At 40.5% G+C, this 20,594-nt stretch overlaps 1 protein-coding gene and 1 long non-coding RNA gene across 2 annotated transcripts in view; one reads left to right on the top strand and one right to left on the bottom strand.

Moving 5' to 3' along the window:
• The window catches only part of MESR6 (misexpression suppressor of ras 6), a 528,133-nt gene that overhangs the window by 438,514 nt on the left and 69,025 nt on the right, over nucleotides 1–20,594 (top strand). The window lies entirely within an intron of this gene.
• The window catches only part of LOC136997991 (uncharacterized), a 66,894-nt gene that overhangs the window by 18,529 nt on the left and 27,771 nt on the right, over nucleotides 1–20,594 (bottom strand). The window lies entirely within an intron of this gene.

The following is a 20,594-nucleotide window of genomic DNA, read 5'->3' as shown; positions in this document are numbered from 1 at the left end:
TCGCCGCCCTTTGTGTCGCGTATCTCCAACCGGCGTGTATCTACGTGCGGAGATCTCGGGTGCTCTTTATCTGGCCTCTTCAGTTGCCTACGAAACCCTCTCTCGGCCCGCTCCTCGCCCCCGCGGCGAACGTTGCATCGAGGAACGGCAAAGGCGCGTATTTACGTCGTTGCGCTCACATAACTCCGACCGACAAACTGGCAAGCCTTTCTTCTTGTCTCTGTCCCTCCTCCTTCTCTTCCTCCGATTTGCCCAGACCTCACCCTCCTCCACTTTTCTTGCAATCTCAGTGAAGTACTTCAAGGATCGTCTTCCAGTCGTCTACCCCCTCGCGCGCATCGTCTACGATTTCGGATTGGGTGTACGCGAACGAACGTCTAGACTTGGCCGCGATTTCTTTATCCGCGACATCGTCACGGTGTTGCGATACATCAATTGTCGCCCGGTATCATCCCCTTTGCTTGTTCAGAAAATTGATTGTTATATAAGTAAGCGTCGTTGTGCCAGTATGATTTCTTTCTCTTGCACAAATTATATCGGACAAAAATCATTTTTATGACGTAGACTCTCGACATTTCTCGATGACGGGCGCAATAAAGGCTCGCTCAGGCCGGTCTACGCTCGCACGGAAATGGGCGAAATTCTTGTAGAAGGAACTGTCATACGACAGGAACGTGTGCCATATATCTACATACGTGACGAGGAGAGTCAACAGCAGAGCCATAAGCAATAAATTTCATTCTTATCGGACTTTACCGATTCGATTATATGTTGCCGCATGCACATATTTATCGCGAAACGATACTACGCGCATACATATTTATACCGGAACTTAAACTGCATATCCACGATATTTTTAGCAATAGATTTATCGTCCTTCGATTTACTAGCTATTACTGCGTACTTTGTAATGCATAACGTAATCCGGACGTTTATTCTTATCTTCGCTGTAATCTCCAACAAATAATCTCACTTCGGCAAACGTGGCTTTTATCCGAAGCCACTAGTCATGACTAATCTAAAGTCTCGCTCTTTATAATCGTACTTTCTATTGCGACGAGCGGCGTTTCTATATCTTCCAACAGGTTGTCCAATCTGTAAAATTTGCGATCGTCATCAGTTTCTCCGGGCAGAACCCGTCCTCTGTACACCGGTCCGGAAAATGTGGTCCCACTCGACCCATTAATAACGCGGATCATCAAACAAGTCGGGCGCTCGCATATGACGCAGGAAAAGCATTTCGTGGGACGATCGTTCTTAAATGGGATGTCGAGCCGCGCGCGGTTACGATTGATGCGCCGTGTTGTTTTCAAACACGTTTCTTCTATTTTGCATCGTTTGCTAATGCAACGCGCGCGATAAATTATAAACGACTGCATCGCGTTAAGAGTTATCTGATTATTGCTGCATTGATATGTGCAATTAACGCCTAAACATATGAAACGTATGTAGTAATGTGAAGAAAGCCGTAAATACATATGCAGAATGTCAAATAGTTGATTTTAGTTTCCGGACGAGATATGTTAATTTCTATTTGTAGGTCTGACAATGCAAATCTTATGCTGTATCAGAGATTTTTGTGAGATATGACAACAGTGTGTGCAAACGTGATTACGCAAAGAAGTTTTATAAATTTTGCCATCAATACACGTATGAGAAATTTATATTCTGGATTCGAGAATAGTCGCCTTACCGCTTTTACGCGATACGTCGCATATTTTTATCTCAACATATCGCCGACACATACACGCGCGCCATACGTCGAACGAACAGAGGAACGAAATATTTCGCGAAGCTCGCTAAAGTGCACAGACAGTTTTCTCCGCGTGGAAGGAGAAAAGGAAGGGAGGAGGAGCCATCCAGTCGGATATCGACGAGGCAGATGAGCTACCAATAACTCAATGTGCGCTTATAAACTGATCAGACTTCCAACCACCCTTCTCCACCGACGTGGAGCCCCGGCAAGACCTTCGATTCGACCCGGTTCCAATAGCTTCGAGTTCGTCTTACGCCCTCCATGACGACGACGACGACGACGACGACGTATTACTCGCGACTCCTTCGCGAGAGAGTGAAATGCAAGCGAATTTACCGCACGATTTAACAGCTCCGTCGACTTACGAGTATTCATCTGCCTTCTCTTGCGTAGCCTGCAGACAGCCGCAAGAAAGAGACGCGAATACAGAGAGAACTAGAGTTTCTCGTAACTCGAGGCTAACCGAGTTTGTTGCGCGCGTTTCAGCCGTGTGTATGCAACAACCTGCAATTCAATCGGATTTGTCCAGATTCCGTTGTACCCGCTGTCCCCGGGGAACGACTTGCGCGCGGGATTGTGCTTGATTTTTCTCGAGTTTTTCAATTTTCAGCGAGACCGCTCGCTCTCGCGCGGGGGACATCGAGCGGAACGGCGGCGTCGAAAACCCCTTCGCATGCACGAAGGCAACGCGTGTGCTCGAGAGCGATATTATGGTAAGCTCTCGTGCCTGAGTTTATTGAATCGCAGATTAAACGGACTGTGCTCTTTTGCTCTAATATGTAGCGTATATAGATATTACTATTTACAGATTTAAGGAGATATCGCGACAATTTTTCAGCACGATCGTGATTATTAATTAGAGTATTATAATACATTAGAATATTTATTAAAGATTTGAAATTCTACTCTACAAATTCTTGTATCCGCCGAAAAGATATAACTTCCACGGATATATTTTTTATGCTTATTAGTATTGATATGATTTAAACAAATTATTGACTAAATTTATTGCTGCGAAATTAGAGATTTTTTCTAGTGCTCTTGCGCAACACGTATGCTTATCTTTAAGCAAATATAGATAGAGCCTGTAACATGGTGATACCTCTGCAGCTTTGTAAGATGGCAGCATTCATTCAATAGTAAAGAATCCCTATACACGAAGGTAGATCCAGTTGCATGCTTACGGGCGCGCGAGTACCTATACCCATCAGTAAAGGGGAGACTATCGATCTCATCGAAACATGGTCGCATCGAATCTCGTTTACCGAGGGATTCCACGAGGACCAGTAAAATCGAAGCAGTAAATTTGAGGATTTTGCTGCTCCGCGAGGGATAAATTTATCTCGAATTCTTGCACTGGTTTCTCGTATTCCGATAAGTGAACTCGAAACGAAACAAGAAAGTCAACAAGGGAGATCGATGATTTCTTCTGTTAAAGTGTTATCTACAAAGTTATTCGATGAAGTTAATCTATAAAAACGATTCGCTCTTGTTTGTGTGAGAGTCTAACAGGATTTTATAATCTTTATTACCGTTCTGCGTTTCGTCTTACGTTCATATCTGATCCATCTTGATAGATTTCGCCATTTAATCAAGTTTCATAGATATACCGTGCACTCGTGCGCAATAGACGTCGTTATCAAGTCATCTTTCTTAAGAAAATGTATGTGAAACGTATTGTTATATGCAAAGTACGTTGAACTGAATCGTGAGCTGTCTTTCGTTTCATATCAAATTTATTTGAAAAATATCTTATGTGTCTCAATTAATTATGTAATTATTACTTTATAATGCAATAAAAAATATATTATATTTATAACAGTATTATATATTTTGTTATAGCAGTAAAATGGTTATTATTATTGTGCTTGTCATACACTTTAATGTATAAATATATTATTATTTTATTAAATTTTTTTAATTTTCTTTATTTTATGAAATAAGAAACCAGAGAATTGTTTTTTCATATATTGTATAAGAAAAATATAGAAGCAAATAAACGAAGCAATATATTCGATTATTTTCATCGGATCGTGCGTGTTCTCAGCTGAAGTATTTTATATGAAACATCTCACAGAAATACGGTTATACTTATAGTTTCTTTTCTTTAGTAGAACAGAAGACAGCTTACGATTTTATTTCTAAGAAAGTTGAGGGTTGTAGCCGTCTGTAGCGTGTAAGTTTTATAAGCCATTAAAGCTGTTTATCCCGTCATGTTAATTTTTATTATATCATAAATGTCATTTTGTCAACAACGAATTAAATATCTTGTTTGCGTTCTTTTATCCGTGGCCTTGAAGTACTTCCGGGTAACATGCAGTTCCTGGCTCACTATATTCTCAAAATGCCATCCAGTCATTACGCGGCCTTTGTACGACCCTTTTAAGACCATCTACCACGCATCACAGGCTAGCAGATGTTTGCCTCCTAATGTATGCATATGTCAACGTGTCTACCGTCTGTACATAATTCTTGATGTGTAATACAAGATGATTAAAAGGAAGAATTGATCATCGGTATCATGTTTTCGTTGTTTGAATCATTCGAACGCACTCGTACAATGCATTCTATAAATACATAATTTGAAATTTTTTAACTATAGAACTAAATTTTTCTACAAATTGTTGATATTTATATATTTATTTTATTATTTACAATGCAATATATGAATATTTTATATAGGTAGAATACACTTGTTTTTAAATACTTAGAACACACTTTTAATAGTCTGGAAAATTGTTCTTTTGTCTCCAATGACATAAAAACTATTTTATCTTTTGCATTTTGTTTTAAAAATTGAATGTGTCGTGGTATTTTTTTGTTCGTAAGGCATCACACAGGACTAATTAATTTTTATTGGAGAATTCGAGACATACCTTTCCATCTCTCTCACCTCGTTCATTCGGTCGATGTTTTTCAAGCGCGCTAGTCCCGGTGGGGTCATAGTGCCAGAATGGAAGAGTTCAATTCCGTATGCAAATGCGTTTCTCTCTCACGACACCTCGCGCGTACCGGGAACCCCTGGCGCGGCGACCGACTTGGGAATTTGAAAAGCCACCACCTGAGAACGTGTCAATCGGTCGACATAATTCGATTTGAATAATGAGCGGAGGTCCCCTATGCAAATCGCATCCATTATGGCGATTCTAACGCACGCGTAACGGTTCTACGCTTCTCGACATTATTGTGCGCAACAGGGAAAGATTCTGTCAAGGCTAAACTTTTGCAGGAGACGTCGAGAATGTCGGAAATTTTAATACACGAAATTTTATAGAGAAGTAATCACGTAAAATATTACATTTTTAAATTGAAAAAATTGATACTATTCCTAGATTTTATAGGATTGTTAAATTAAATGATCAAATCGATCGAAACTATTAAATTGATAAAAATATCAAGATGCAACTTATATTATCATTATTTTGAAACTTTACGGCTGATAAAGGTTAATTATTAGAAAGCATCAAAATTGATACATTCCTTTATGCTAGATGAATTTTGCGCTTCAGAAAATATTTTGGAGATGTTTTTGAAGGAATTTGGAGATGTTTTACTAATTTTTTATTAACTTATATTTAGATATTAAAATTTTGTAATTTTTTCTATATTGAAACATTAGAAGAAAAGGATTTGCAAAGTATTTTGTTAAAAACGCAGTGGTTTCATTATTAATATCATTTACACATGTATATATTTTTAATATAAAATTAAGCAATTTTTATATTTTATACTTTATTCTGCTTTTATAAATGCTCACAAACGCATGGCCTGCGTAGGATCTTTGGAATGCTTACGTATTCATTCAGAATAAGCGAAGTATGTCGAGTTTTCATGTTTGTAGCAAACACAGTTTGCTGTTTTTCACGTGTGAAACGAATTTTCGCCGAAGCGTCGGCAACTTTCCCGCCAAAACGTAGAGAATTCTACTCGCAGATTACGCATTCAATCATCGCCGCGGCGAGTCAGTGCCACGACGATAGCATATGGTGCCTCTCACACCATCGAAATTTGCGAGCATTTCGCGAACACAAGTATGCAACGATAATCCCGTGTGCGTACCAAGTTTTTGAAAGGAAAATACTTTCTTGCATGCGAAGCGCCACGGCGACGCGTCACAATTGCCTCTGATGAATGCCCGTATACATTTACATAGCAAATGCAGTATGCAAAGACGCAATGATAAGTCCGCGAAAGAAATTGGCTCGCCTGAATAGCACTGAATATTTATCGCTCGTTAGAACAGACCATAATTAGCAGCAATATCATATTTTAAGATTATCGTGTCTTTATAGTCTTCAGAAATAAATATGCATCTATATATTTCACGCGTATATTTAACATATCGGATTATCTTCTTTACATTTGGATTTATCGCATAAAACACTATCTTGTTAGAAAATTATTGATTTGATAAAACATTATTATATGATAATAATGCATATTTTACATCTCTATACACAAGCAAAAATATCACAAGTGCAAGATGCAAGATACGTCTTTATAAACATATTGTACATATGTTGTAATTCGATAAATATGCATGCTTCTGCTTTATGTCCTTTCCTTTCAACGCGGTGGCTTTATTAAGCATCCTTCTGGCCCGGTCCCTTTAAACTGTACAGGATGGCACAGTTTAAGCGCGACCTTGCTCTTGATAATAGTTTATGAAGCCATGCCGGTCTCTCTATGCAATACGACAGCCCGCAGTTTGCTCGAGAGAAAGGAAGAGAGCGGAGAGGGTGGGTTTATGTCCCGGAATTAATTAACCTACCACCCTTCCGAGTGCAGTCGCGCCACCCTCCAGGCGGCCCGCTCTGGAAGCAGCGAGCGTGCCAGCCATTTTGTCCTCGACTCTCGCTCTCGAAATTCCATTATCCACTTTCTCCGTCCCCGCCGACCATCCCACTCCACCCCGTTGCTCTTTCTCCCTCTCTTTCTTTCGCGCTCTTCATCTTTATCGCCACCCCTTTAGTACTGCCGTCACCCGCGCGGTTTCATCCAACCTTCCCGGCTTAAACCGCCTCCCGCTTCCGGCCAGAATTTTCCCTTAATGGAAGTCCGTTAAAGTCGAGATGCACGTGCGCCGCGAAAGCCACCCCTACGGCGAGCGGTGTAGTGCCGATATCGTCATCTTATCCGTCAGATAAAACGACCGATGCGAAAATTTTGTCATATGAATTTCGGAAATATCTGCTCGCTGAACACTTTCGATGGGCTTGTTAGAATTTATTGGCAAGAGAGCGTATAAAATTAAAGAAAAATAAACTTGAAATCAAGATAGCAGATTAACTTGTTTAATACTGTAGTATAAAATAAAATAATTTTTTAATAAATTTAGCAAGATATCAATCAATAATCATAAAAATAAATAAAAAATAATACAGCGAACATTTTCACAACACACATTTTATAAAGGAAAGGAGCGCGAGGGTTGACACGAATTTAATAAGTAAATAAATGAAGGACGTCGCGCGTAAATCACAGACGCAAGAGTTATTCGGGGGTTAAACAATATTCTCCTTAAGGGAAGGAGTGACAGAGATAAAGAGGGAAAGTGGCGCGGTGGCGCGCGCGGTAAGCGTTTCTCACACGGCGGTCGAGAGGGCTCGCTCGAGGGATGATAAGATGCGATGCGAGTTTTTATTAATACTCTACCCCATCTGCTGGCTTCACCTTCTCTCTTGCTCGTCCTAAAGTCTTAAGAAGATTGCGGAACGAATGGCGCGGGACAGGATGAGAGGAAAAGCGCGTGTCTGTCGCTTCGGCAAAAGAGAGAAAGCGCTCAAAGAAGGGAAAAAGGAAGGAGGCAACTTGGTTAAGCGAGGTGGCGGACGAGGGGTAACAAACAACGACCTACCTTAACTTGATTCAGCCTCTACTTAGTGCCTGTCTTCCTTAAATGAGAACAAGAAAGACGACTTGTCGGAACTCTCATCCGTGCGAGATAAAAGGCAGTAGATGTTAGCAGTAAAATGTAAGGAGTCGTAACTTTCGCAAGTAAATAAATGTTAATATCGTAAACAATAAATTAAAGTAACAAAATTTTATCCAATTATAAGTGATATTGAAAATTTCAAATTTACAAAATAAAAGTAAAAAAGTAAACATTTTATAAAAACCATGATATTAGTGGAAAAAATTTTCTTATTTACATCGTAAAATATATTAGAACTCTAATCGTACGCGCCGCTGATTTTGAAGCCAACAACAAATTAAAATCGGTCTGAAACAAATTTAAAAAAAAAAAAAAACGAATATAAAAAAGTGACGTTCGCGGCAGACCGCGAAACATATTTATTCAGCAAGTTCACTATCCCACACGATGTGGTCTTCGCATGAATAATCCGCAAACTTTCACGGGGAAAACTCGCGCTTGCGAGTACGTACCGGATGTTATACTAGATGCGGGCGGGATGGTGGTGTTATCGCGGCGGTTACTCTCGCAAACCGTAAAGGCAAGGGGTAGAAGTCTTTCTGAAAGGGATTGGTGTCCGCGTATTCTTTTCTTTTACCGAAATTTATCTCCGCTTACGCTTGCGATTCTCCATCGCTCTCAAACCTATTATCATATTTCATGAACGTGAGGCTCGAAAACAGCCAGATTTATGAACGGACTTCCGGCCAAATAAACACGCCTTGCGGGTGTGAGGGTGCCTTCGGTATCCGCGGAATTCGCGAGTGACAGGATGCGAAATGGACTGGAGGCGTCGCCACCTTTCGCGCGAGGATCGAGCTCCTTCCAGCTGACGACCCGCTCCTTGTCATCGCCAAAGAGGGGAAAATGCGTGAGCACCGTCGATCAATCAATCGACATTGATGGGCTGGCAAAATTAATTCCATTTCGCCGCGGGCTTTCCGTAATTTGTCTGCCACGCGGCTTTAGATATCTTGAGAAGTTACGGCTTACACTTTGTTAATAAAATGTAAAAGAAACGGTAGATTCGGAATTAAGAAGTAAGTTGTATCGTCACAATTTTAGAACTAAAATAAAAATAACAACTTTTATTTATAATATAATATATTTGTGTTGATTAATACATATGGTAAATAATAATAATAATAGAAAGAGAATAATAAAAATAATAATTAAGTTGAAATATTATCTAAAACTTACAATTAGCGAATATTCTACACATAAACATATTATAATAAGAAAGATTATTGATTGAAATTTTTGCTATTAATTTGTCGACAATAAGTATTTAATGTGCTATAGGATTTTATTTCCAATCAGATTATTTTGAGAAAGTGTCGAGCCCTCAGGAGATACTTATCCACAAGTTTACACAAGGCGAAGCCCTTTCCTGTCGAGTTTAAGAGCGTTGCGTCTTACAAACATAAGGGTAGTACTTCCCGCGAGAGTGACAAAATTAACATAAGCTCAATGACACGTTATCCTGCCATGTATCTATTTATCCAATCGTGAATTTACAATAAAGTATCATTTATTTGTTTATTATATGCAATTTTTTAAATTGCACATGTAGTAAAGTTTTGTACATTTGCAATGTACATTTCTAATTATAAAAAATATTCAAGTAATTTCGGTAAAAGTTAAATAAATTAAATTTATTTGAGTACTTACTACTTATTGATTTGTACATATTCTACAATCGCTGAATTAATTGATGACAGTTTTTCCGTTATTTATTCATTTTTAAAATTCTATAAATTTGATACAAAATAACATATTGTGGCATTTATCTCTCTTAATTCCGCTTACACAAATATTGCTGAATGCACTCGCGAAAAAAATGCATAAATATTTTTGTTCTACTTAAAAATCAAAAGATACTGTAGAAATTTGACCATAAACGAACTGTGGTTACATGTGACAAAACTTTCCACCCTCGAGTTGCCCTTCAGCAACTACACACACACACACACGGAGTCATTCGTCCACACACACGGCCATGTTCAAAAAATGTTTCGTAGGAGACATGTGCGTCCCTTATCGGAAAAAAATAACGCCCAATCAGGATCGCGTAGAACGCGTGCAGCGCTTCTCATATGACAAGGGCTGGAGGGGGTTACGTGTGTCTATGGAATTCGAAACGTCGTCATGGCAACCCCATGCTTTCTTGCCAAGGGATGTTCACGGGGGAGTCTTCCTCTCCTATTCTATCCTTCGTCTAACGCGATCGGAAATCTACGTGCATTTTCGCACGAGAGAGTTTCCTCCTGGCCGTGATTCATTAATGAAAGAAGGATAGAGAACTATTTTTGCGATCCATGTGACATATTTTTGTGTTCAACTTTACAATTTTGGCACAACCTGAATTTCAAATAAAATTGTTTTACTTACATTTTAAATAAAAGTAGTTTGATCTTTGTAGTACATAGTTTAAAGTCTGAAAAAAATGTTATCTTTCCCTTGTTATTGAAATTTTATTTAATAATATTTTTTAAAGCACTGAAAACCTTATTTAAATAATGATTGATAATTATTAAATTTTAATTTAGCTTATTAAATTTTGTTTAGGATGTGAATGGAAATATATAGCGTTACATATGTCGCAATTATATTGCAAAGCTTTTGTACTTTTGCGCTCACAAAAAGATGTCATCGATATTAGCCAAGTCTGGTTCAACCAATGTTGACTCGTATCTTGATTGTATTTACGGATGCACTGTTTTAAATGCAGGAGCATTTCCATCGACCCGCGTACTCGTGTAGGCAGAGTTGGTAAGTGGAATTATCGAGAGGCGCCGCGCGTACATCCGTAAATACCGCACGGCTTTGTGAGATGCGATCGGAATGAAATTAAACGCGATTCCCGTTATCTAACACTGTGTATATTTTTCCGTGATACAAATTGTCAACGGATAAGCTTTGCGCGAACTTATCGCATCCGAAATTTTAAAACAAAGTTCAACGATATTAAGATAAAATATGCGTTAATATTTTTAATTGTAATTATAGAAAATTCTTACAGAAGAAAAATTTTCTCCAACTACTGATAATAATACTCATAATAGTTTAGATAATATGTTATTTTGCACTGTTTGATCTTGTTGGATTGTTTTTTAGTGAAAGTTTGTATATCTAATCATCGTTTACGTATCTTATTTCATTGCTTAGTCTATAACAGTATAATTAATCACTTGCTTTAAAATAACACTGATGAAGACGAAGCAATCGAATGGATCAATTTTATTGGAAGCTTGAATTGCGAACGAGACTGCGAATAAAATCGGCAACATCATCCGCGTCAAAGCGACGCGCAGATATGTAGCGACCCAACTCCGTTGAGAATTGACAAAGTGAGGAACGTTCCCCCTTGGTACCCCCGACCGCCGCGATAACCCTGGTTGTACGCGTTCTATCGCGTCTTCGTATGATAGGTAGGATCGCTGAAGTAGAAGGAGGAAAATAATGGCGTGGCCCTTTCGAGGCAGACGAGAATCGATCATACGTGATGAGAGTTTCATTTTTATTGGCAGGACGAAGGGCATAAGCAAAGGGCTTTCGATAGTCCCTTGTACATCCAGAGCACTCTGTCCTGTGCAAAGACTTACAAGATCAATCAATTTAGTTTTCCTTCAAAAGCAACCTGTTTTCGCCTTGTCATGCCTTGGACCATTTTTTTATTACATGATATTACCTAAGACTTCGCATTGCGAGAGAGATTTATCGAGTTGATCGTACGATATGCGATTTATAACACCGCGTTATATTCGTCAATTTGTCAAATTTCTTTAAATGGTTATTGATTGTTCTTTTGAATCTGTCTGAAAAAATTTAACAAAACTTCTTATGTCTCTTGACAGTGCATACATATAGATATTGCACGTTTAAAAACCCGATATTCACTGCCTAAAGATATTTTCGTGGTATTAGCGACATATTGAGTTACACTTTTCTGAGAACCTCCGTCTACTCACTTTCGCGCTCCATGTGGATTTCCACGTACAATTCGCACGAGGATTTTTCCATTTGGCGTGGGGATTCGATTTATGTTTCGAGACAGATAGCTGTAGGCACAGCACATGCCACTTCAGTTTAAACATTATTTGTCTTAATAAATATCAAAGAAATATTTTACGTAACATTTTCAGTAATGAAATACCATACTTTGAAACACGAGTTTAGTGAATGACATTTATATTTTATATTTCGTATACATTTTTGCTTTCCAATCAAATATATTGAATAATAAGAAAGCATTATAATTTTTCAGAAAATATTAGAAATTTATCGGTTTCACATCCTACGTTGGATCTCACGCGACATAGCTTACGTTTTAGCGATGAAATCACAATTTGTCGCGGGAAATCCATTTTCGCCGATCTCGCCATGGCCTCAAAGACACGAGGAATTTCAGTAACGTTTCGCATAGCTGGATACCACGTACACGGTCGTACATCTGAAGGGGGCACACCCGCGTGGCCTCGAGGATTGGACCAAAGAAGGGTGTGGGACATCCGCCTTCGCTTACCGCGTAGAAACTCGCGTGTTTGGCCTCCCCAGGCACGGAAACACGCATGTGGGGCCAGGGGCACACACTTGCCTCCACGTATTGATTCCATTCTCGTTCTGGGGACTCTCCCGCCCTCCCCTCCCCCCCGTAACTCGCTCCTCATCCCTCGCTCCTTCGTCGCCTGCCTCCGTTACTCTTCGGGCCGAGCCAACCTCGTCGTTCACCTACGCCCCCGCCAGCCCCTCTTTCGCCATCCCCCCCTCGACACATCCCGTGATCTGAATTCTTTCTATTTTCCGTACATCTCCCGCTTTACCACACCCTCCTGCCATCCACCGGCCTCCTACGTCTCTTCCAACGGCTTTTCTCCGTCCTTCGCTGCTCTCTCGCTACCCGCGCTCTACCCTCTCTCAACCGTCCTCCGACGTTATGCTCACCCATCCTCCGTTCTCCCCCGCGCGGCTCTTTCGAGCTTTATTCCTTATCCGACATTGTTACCAACGTGCGTTCTATCCGTGGCGCGTTTCCCTCCCGTGCCACCCTCCGACGTTGGGAGACGAGTGTCTCGGTCTGCGAGAAGATCCTCTTGATCGCGGAAGATTCCCCGAAGAGAAGCATATACGCGAGGGGTGGTGTCGAACAAATGATCCACATAAGCCTCGATCGTGATTAGACGCGATTTGCCGACGTCTGGAGCTAAAGAGTTTGACATTTATTGATCGCGCAATGATTTTATTGGATTATTAGATTTCGTGTATTAGTTCTACGACTCGAACTTACTTTTACGATAAAAAGAGGAAGGCTTCGACAACGGTGGAGCGATGCAAAGATTAGAAAATTTGTAGGGTTTTGTAAAATTTGTTCTCTCAAATGAAATATGAAAACTCCAATCGTGTTAAATTGCCCTGTGTAACGAGTTCGATTTGTTGAAAAGCGACTTAACAAGTGGTTGGGTGTCACTGATCCAAGTAGAAGAGAAAGAAAGAAGTTGAGAGCTTGAAAAGAAGTTCGGAGAGCAGTCGTGGGAATAGCTCTCCGCTCACTTTCTCCTTCTCTCGAATCAGCTGATGTAATTTAATTCCCTTGGAAGCAAGGCAGAAGCGCGCATACCACGACCTACCCTTACACATTAATTATAAGGGGGAAGCACCTCCCTCTTTTCTCTCTCTCTTTCTCTCTCTCTCTCTCTCTCTCTCTCTCTCTCTCGCTCTCTGGTTTCATCTTCCTTACTCGGCCCTATTTTCTCTCTCGCTTCTCCCACTTCTATCTCATTCTCGCACGGCTTCGCTCGCTTACTCTCCGCTTATATACGCCTACCTTCCTCTCTCCTTCATTCACATCTTCTCGTGACCTTGACTCCGTGTGCACCCTTAAATGAGAGAGGGTGGTAAACATTACGAATGTAGAGCACACGTATACACGCATACGCGAAGCGGAATTTGCTTAAGACTGATATACATAAAATCGCTGACAAAAAGACTAATGTTTTATGAACAGATAATAATAGAAAATATGCATACGTTCATCAGCAATTCTTCTATTAAAATGTTTAAAAAACTTCTGATTTAATAGATATAATGAGATAGAAAAGAATAAAAATTCATTATTATAACAGCTATAACGTGAGAAATGATCTATCTTGATAAAGTCTTCATCAATCAAGAATGCTTTTATAAAATACAGCTAGATTTTAAAATAACAAAATAAGTTATCGTCTCTAATAAAAATGAATAAAAAGTGATACGACATATTGCGAGTGATACATCACAATATTTAGGCATAACGAAATATTTCCAAAAATTAAATATTAATTTATTGTTGATGCATCGTTATTTCTTAATTATTTACATTTCAAATTGAGTGGCATCTTTTAACAATCTAGATTTACCAAGTTAATAGCTCAATCTTTTCTTCTCTGTTTATATATTACATATATATTTGTGTCCGCAATAATCAGACGATTGTCTGCGTAATGATTGAAACATTATAAATCGAATTCCTACGAATCTATCGACGCACACCTGTCTATACACCTGCGCGTACCTGCCGGCGTACACACGCGCGGTTCTTCAGACAGTGTCGCGACGTATCTACAACACTGGATATACGAACGAGGCTATGTGCTCTCGAGGTTGTCGCGGAGAGGGTGACGAAGGGGGCGGAACGGATGACGGGCGAGGGGGGCTCGGGGTAGGGTGTTGCTGCGACGACCTGGAGAGGAACCAGAGGGTAGCTTGAGCAAGCGCGAAAGGAAAGAAAGAGAGGACGAGTACGGGAGGGAATGAAAGCGCGAAACGCGCGGGAAAGGCGACGGGGAGCGCAGGGAAAGAGAGAGCGAGGGCTGTGGATGTCGGGACGTCAGTGTCGAGATGCGAAGGGAGGAATAGAAGTCTCCCTGGCTCCCAGGGGGTGAGCAGAGTGGAATGAGTGAGTAGAATCGCGGAATAGGATGGAGTCTAAGGGTGCGCCGGTGACGCGAAGCTCGTACGTTCCTCCTCGCCCGCCGCCCCCTCCCGCTCGCGGCCTCCACCAACAAATCGCTTTCTATATTCTGCGCGTATACGTGCACGCATCCACCTCGGTGTGTATACGGCGAGATACTGGTATTTGAAGTACGAGCGGAAATATGGAAATTTCAAAAACGCTCGCCTGCATTTTTGATAGCAGCTGGAATATTTCAAACGCTTCCTGAAAAGCATAACTATCAATTTATTACTTGTCGCGCGATCAAATTCTAATTTTTTCTTAGTCCAATCTTTGTGGTAACATATTAAATTCGGAATCATTTCCGGATTTTAGAATTCACCGAATAATATCAACTTATTTATTTTTTTCGTACAAATGTGTCAAATCGTCGGCGACACATGCGAGCGAATAAAACATTGAATATAATATCAATATTGAAAAATTATTCTCAAAATTCAGATGTTTTTGTCACGCAATATTTTCAATTTGATTTATTTAAAACTTAGAAATAGGATATTTCGTACTGCGTTTTGAACCACAGAAGATTGACGCAACGCGTGCTAATTTAAAAAAAAATGATCGAGAACTCCCGACACCAAGTTGAAAGGACGAAGCTAACGCGCATTTATTCTCGCGTGTATATAGGTTACGCGTGTCTGCGACGTAACCAGCTCTACCCTGGAGGATTCCACTTTTTCCATGTTCGACCTTAAACCGCTCGCAACCGAGTCGACAGCCTTCTGCCAATGACGTCGACTCAGCCATCCGCCCAACCACCCACCTTCTATTAGATTACCTATCCTATCTTACTATTCGTACTATCCCCCTCCTTGCCCCGCCGTCGTTTCTCCGCAAAGGTATTCGTCTCTCTGCCAAGTTCTTCGAGGTTGGCGGCTGCTGATGTGCCCTCAGGTTCAGACGGACGGACAGACAGGCATACGAAATCTCGTATATCCCGCGCCTCTTTCTAGTCGCTCCCCTACCCTTCACCCCGCGTCTTCCCACGTGTTCTTGCCTCTCCGTACTCTTCCCCTGTTTCTCTTTCTTACTCTCCTTCCGTGCCGTGCACTCTCCATGGTTATATCGACTGAAAGACGTCGACTCAGCTTCCAACCCTCTTTCCATTCCACCCTTCAGCAACCCACCTCTCCTCATGCCCCCCCCCCTCCCATCATCCACCCGATGCCTCCTTCTTCCTTCGCATACCCTACGTACGAGGCAAAGAATTCGATTCTGTGGTACCGGCTCGGAAGACTCTTCTAGCAGGATGTGTGGAGGAGCAGGAATTTTTATCCCAGAGGGCGCTCCGAAGACGATGTCTCGCGAGCGATGACGTTGAGCTAGGAACTCTTGATCGATACCTATCTACGCTAGGAAACCTGGCGAAATGAGCGCAAGTACGCATTCTACAGCACCGCGGCAAATATAATCTTATATATTCTCAAATTCTACATGATTTTGCTAAGCATTTGCAGAATTTTATGGCTGCGTAGAATAGTTTATGTTTATGCAACAGCAAAAACAGCCATTGATTGAAAAATTGTCAGAAACGCGTGTAGCAATCGATACGATATGACACTTGGATATGAAAAGTTTGCAGATATTATTTATTTATCGGAAATATTATTAGAAAGACGCGTGCATTCCGCGCAACTTCGAATGCTCCGTTCTGTGATTGTCTCGGATGAGAATGCGGTATGTGCGCCAACAAAGACGAAAAAGAAGATTTCGCAGGATTCGCAGGCATCGGACGTTAAATAGGAACGCAAACGTTCTAACTAAGTCTGAAATACTCCGAAATGCTCCGCCGTGACGGTCGGGCTCTACGTGTCCTGAGAATCTTCGAGTCGTAACTGAATTTTCCTCGTGAAATATTCACCCCGCATACCTACGCCCGTACATATCACTCCGGGTTCACCCGTTCTCCGCTTTCGCTCTCTTCCATCTTCGTCCTCTCCTACCCTGCTCCCCGCTACCCTGGAGATCTCGCAATTCAGATCCTTCGACTAATCTCGCTGACCCGGTTTACAGAACTGAACTCATACATGCGCGTTATAATTTGAAGTTTCGTAACATACGAAGAATAGAAAAATTTATATAAGAATCGTAGTAAACAAAAATATCTGTCACAACGCAACGGCGATATGGCGTAGGAATCGATAAGAAATGATCGAAATTCTCATACATTCGTGTCTAAACGCACTCTCCGAAAATTGTTGTAACGCGACACGGAGAGATGATTTTCTGCGTGTTCGTTATAACGCGCACGCTATTTTCGCGACGATCGAGGAGGCTCGTGAGATATGATTGCGGAGGTTTCACGAACGAGTTCCAATCGCGTCGGTTAAAACGGACGTCACGAAGAGCGCCCCCCTCCCTCCCCTTCCCCCCGAAACGAGCAGGAAAAAGCGGGACGGAGGGAGAGCAGCGAGTCGAGAGATATATAGGAGTCGAAGGAACAAAGGTTTGTATCGAAAGTCGGAATGCAAATGCGAGTAACATCGACACGGCATCTCCATTCGAACGGTCCCTAAATTTGTCCCGGCATTCTTCTCGTCCCTTTCCCTGCTCGGTTCGAGCGGCGAACCCGAACACAGCCGTGCGCGCACACGCGACACTCGCGCGCTCCAGAACGGGAAGACACACGCGCGCACCGAGGAAGAGTGGGTGGAGAGTAGAAGGACCCCCCCCTCCCAATCAATAGGATGTGCGGGGCTTTAGCATGACAATCAACGATCAAATAAGAGAAACGTCAGTCGGGGTGAATGTACGTGTCCTCCTCGCAACATTCGGTGCCGCCGCGCGAGGCCTACGTGTATATATGCGTGCGTCTATATATGTGTGCGTCAGAATTTCGTGCACATCGTAAAGGTCGCAGGGCGGGATATATCGTCGATGTAGGTGGAGCGCTACGTAGATCCTCCGAGGAACGAAAGATTATGGAAGTAGAAAAGAGTACAAGCACTCGAAGAAAAAGGGACGGAGAAGAGCCGCGAGAAAAAAGAAAAGAGGAAAGGTCATGGAGAAGAGAATATACGCGAACAGAACGACACGATGATTGGACGGGCGGTTTACAGAGAGCCTCTTCCATATTCCCATGAGCGACTTTTTCTTGTTGCCGCTCGCCCGATTGTTTGTATTCGATCAAAATTCTATTATTCCTAACGTGCGTAGGATGAGGAGGCACCCGACGGGGCTTCGCGATCTGTCGTAGACACGTCGGCGCAGGGAACATCGCTCACTCTCTATTATTTCACGACGGCTAACCTTCCGTGAGATATGTCCGATGAGTACCGTTGCAATATGCAATATTGACGGATTCCCCGGGGATTAACGTTTTGCTCTAATAAAACCTCTCGATTCTTTCAATGCCGTGTCGTTCAAATTATCCAAGATCTTTCGGCTTGATTTGACTGACTTTAATTGCAAACTTGAAACTTTTCATTCAATGGAAATTCTCACTCAGCAAACTCAGTACGATTGTTAATTTCTGACTTCAATAATATTTTTCTTATATTTAATATTGTAATATTTTAATTTCGTAATTTTTTCTTCATTCGTTACGGCGCGAATAAAAAAATGCTTATAAAATGGATATTTTTCTTCAATAAAAAGTTTTTTCACATTTACAATTCAAGATTGGCATAACACAAATTTGCAAATTAGGATTGCTATAGAACTTTATTTAGGAACTTTAAAGATTATCATTATTTCTTAAGTCTCTAATGTTATATTACTGAAATTTTATCCAAAGCCTTTCATTTCGATGCTGACGTGATGTAAACTCGAAAATTCAGATTGATTGAAAATTTGATTTAGCAACCTCAGCATTGTCATTATGATCAACGTATTCTCCCGGTACCAAAGAGATTCGAGCGGCGCGAGTCACTCATCCGTGAGATCTTTCAAAGCGCGGCTTTATCTGACCGAGAAGAAGCGGCTTAAAATTGTCGGGTGGTACTTCAAAGACATCATGCTTAAAAAGAGCGACGGCTGACGTCGAGGACGAAGGGCAGCCTCCCCAGATACAGAATTCAGCCCCATAAACCGTCGCCATTCCGAATCCTCGGACACGGGCGCGTATCCGAACCGAAAGAGCCCGGGCGAGCAAACTGTTGGAATGTTGATAACGTTTCCGAAAGCGCAACGTTTTATGAAATTATCAGGCGATGTAAAAAAATGCTGTGCGGTCTCATAGGCAGCCAGTTGGAAAATCGACAATATGAAAGAGTGGCCGTTGTTTTGTTCCGTGTCGAAAGAGGGAAAAAGAAAAAGGAGAGAGAGAAAACACGAACGCGGGCTCGGTTTTGGCTGAATAAAAAATATTGAACTCAGCCGACCGGAAGCCCATAACCCTCCGAGAGAGGAAGCGAAGTCGCGTTTGTTACGACGCTCGCGATAATCAAAAAAACGCGCTCGAACGAGTATTATTGGTTATATACCTTCGTCGAGGTCGCACGGCTTGAAAAAAAAAGTTTTATTGAAGCGAGTGATTTTATGATTCTATATTGGCGGCGACGAGCGGAGTTTGGCACCGGGTGTAACTCTGGAAACGTTTTATACTCCGAAGAATATTAAACCTCTAAGCAGCACTGTGATGTCTACGTCATAAATATCGGTATTTGGCACATACAATTCTGACATAATGTTTGAATTTTAAAAAGTCATTCTTTGTTGATAAATAATTTTTTTTTTGTGTGTTTGCACATAAGGATATTTTTGACAAACATATTTTTGGAGTGTCGTTAATTATCACGTTTTTAAAATTATTGCTTTTTAATATGGCACGATTAAAAACGATAAAACACACGGAAAAATACACAATTATTTTATTTATTTTAAATAGTAATAGATATGGTTAGGATTTAAACGATTGAGACTCTTTGAGTTAAAAAAAGCATTACGCAACGCGATGAAGGACTTTCAAATAGAGGAAGCAAGGGACAAAACGAGAAAAGGCAAAGACTCCATTACGTATCAGTTTACTCAACGAATCAATTTCAGCTGCTAAAAGCCGGTCATAAATTTCACCAGCAACTAGACTCTTTCGCTGCTGATTCGGCATTTCTTGATGTTTTTCCTTTTTGCCCTCTTCTGTTCTTTTGCTTCCTTGTTTCTCTTGAAAACTTTGTATTTGTGTGAGATATTGAATTATTTGTTTCCACTTATTACTGTGATTTTTATCCTCGAACAATATTTTATATGTAAGCATCAAAATTATTTACACGTTTCTTCAATTTATAAAGAAAATCTTGTGTTAAATGATTAGAAAGTTATTATATAAAAAACGTTGACCACTAAAATTTTTTTAATTTATCATGATATATCTATTTGCGTAGAAAATTGACAAATTTGATGTAAACAAGTTTGTATTTCTCGACAGACAGCTTATGTGACATTTGTCGATATATTTATGAATCTCCCGTATGCTTAGTAGTGCTGCAAATCATACCAGTAAAAATATCTTGAGCCCCAATTATTTGAATTTATGAACCGATACTTTTGTATAAGGATTACTTGTGATCGTAACGATTGCAAATATTTGCGATGTTTTCTTTTCTTCGAGATTTTTATGTTGCAAAATCGGTTTTTATAGCACATGTCTTACAAAATTCTTAAAGCAAATGTCGAAAAATATTTATTTAAAAGTAAAAAAATATTTAAAAAACGTAATCATTAAATTTTGAAATAGTTTATTATTAACAATTATTATATATCTGCATTTCAATGGAAAAAAACCTATATATATACTTTATTTTTGACAGCGAGAATTTTTTTTCTTGCAACATAAGAGATCAATAATCAGTTCTATTATTGTTCTTAGTTTGAAAAATTTTTTGCGCAATAAAAAGATTAAGTTACTCGTGTTCTTTTCCTAAAAGTGAGGGAACGTACAGTTCCGAGATAACCATAAAATTCAGTCTATAATTTCTCAAATATCGATAAACCGT

This window comes from Linepithema humile, chromosome 2, assembly GCF_040581485.1.
Source record: "Linepithema humile isolate Giens D197 chromosome 2, Lhum_UNIL_v1.0, whole genome shotgun sequence".
NCBI lineage: Eukaryota > Metazoa > Arthropoda > Insecta > Hymenoptera > Formicidae > Linepithema > Linepithema humile.
This window is presented reverse-complemented; position numbering and strand designations above follow the sequence as displayed.